The sequence below is a fragment of the Toxoplasma gondii genome (assembly GCF_000006565.2).
Source record: "Toxoplasma gondii ME49 unplaced genomic scaffold asmbl.310, whole genome shotgun sequence".
NCBI classification, from domain to species: domain Eukaryota; phylum Apicomplexa; class Conoidasida; order Eucoccidiorida; family Sarcocystidae; genus Toxoplasma; species Toxoplasma gondii.
The window spans coordinates 1-1,664 of NW_017383083.1; the positions used below are offsets into that span (position 1 = coordinate 1).

A 1,664-nucleotide genomic window follows, 5' to 3' on the forward strand; every position below is an offset into this window, starting at 1 on the left:
ATCATCGAAAAAAACAGACGGTTGCTCAGCGGTGCTATAGGATTGTCGTGTGGTTGTGGTGCGCGTCACGAACAAGTGGTGTTGCGCCGGGTTGGCTGCACAGAAGTAATATCGTGCGCCAGATGACTGATCAGTGCACGATATAACAGACATTTGACTACGTGAGGTTATGAATTTGTTTTACCTCTACGCGAAGAAAAACAAAATCAAATCTCACCGCTTGTTTTCCCATCGCTGGCTTGTTGTTTTTCGGCAAGCCTAATTGGGGAGACCCCGTTAAACGTGCTAAACCTCTGATTGGTTATGGCAGCGGGGTCAAGGACGGGGCATTGTCTCCGTCGGTAAATCAAGGTGTTGTATGGTTATGACCTTCAAAAAAGTTGAAGAAGATCTCTTGTTCTCCTTCGGGGGTTTTGAGAGATTTGGAAGTTGTTTAAGTGTGCGACTGTTTGAAAACGCAACAAATTTTTGTTGTTTTTTTAAAGAGCGCACAAGGTTCGGGATTCGTCCACTTCGAAGTATCACGAAGAGCTTTTCAATTTGTTTATAAATAAACAGATTGAAATGCTGTTAAGTGCATACTGTAATAAGAGGTGGATGGGTTGATACCCCGAATGTGTCCAAGGTGGACAAGCTTTGTTGATTTGTAGCATCAACGACCATGATTCCTGATGAATCGATTCAGGATGAAGGCGTTGTTGTTTCAAATAGCTCAAGAGTATCATCAGAAACTGGTGTTGCTGTTAAGGCTCACCAGGCGACCAAAAAACGTCGCGTTTTGATGTAGAACCTTGAGTGAGGCAGGCTTACACTTCTGTTTATGCCATAAAACACGAAAGAGGCCGGAAAATAGACGGTTGATTGAGTGTTTTTTTGGTGTTTTCGAGGTGGTCTGTCTCAGGAACATATTAACCTGGTTGATCCTGCCAGTAGTCATATGCTTGTCTTAAAGATTAAGCCATGCATGTCTAAGTATAAGCTTTTATACGGCTAAACTGCGAATGGCTCATTAAAACAGTTATAGTTTATTTGATGGTCTTTACTACATGGATAACCGTGGTAATTCTATGGCTAATACATGCGCACATGCCTCTTCCCCTGGAAGGGCAGTGTTTATTAGATACAGAACCAACCCACCTTCCGGTGGTCCTCGAGGTGATTCATAGTAACCGAACGGATCGCGTTGACTTCGGTCTGCGACGGATCATTCAAGTTTCTGACCTATCAGCTTTCGACGGTACTGTATTGGACTACCGTGGCAGTGACGGGTAACGGGGAATTAGGGTTCGATTCCGGAGAGGGAGCCTGAGAAACGGCTACCACATCTAAGGAAGGCAGCAGGCGCGCAAATTACCCAATCCTGATTCAGGGAGGTAGTGACAAGAAATAACAACACTGGAAATTTCATTTCTAGTGATTGGAATGATAGGAATCCAAACCCCTTTCAGAGTAACAATTGGAGGGCAAGTCTGGTGCCAGCAGCCGCGGTAATTCCAGCTCCAATAGCGTATATTAAAGTTGTTGCAGTTAAAAAGCTCGTAGTTGGATTTCTGCTGGAAGCAGCCAGTCCGCCCTCAGGGGTGTGCACTTGGTGAATTCTAGCATCCTTCTGGATTTCTCCACACTTCATTGTGTGGAGTTTTTTCCAGGACTTTTACTTTGAG

General features: G+C 44.5%; 1 non-coding gene across 1 annotated transcript; it reads left to right on the forward strand.

Annotated features, from left to right (window-relative positions):
- Positions 1-933: 933 nt before the first annotated feature.
- TGME49_458400 lies at positions 934-1,664 on the forward strand (the record flags this gene model as incomplete). The annotated part of the gene is made up of 1 exon (XR_001974184.1): positions 934-1,664. It is a non-coding gene; the product is annotated as an 18S ribosomal RNA (ribosomal RNA).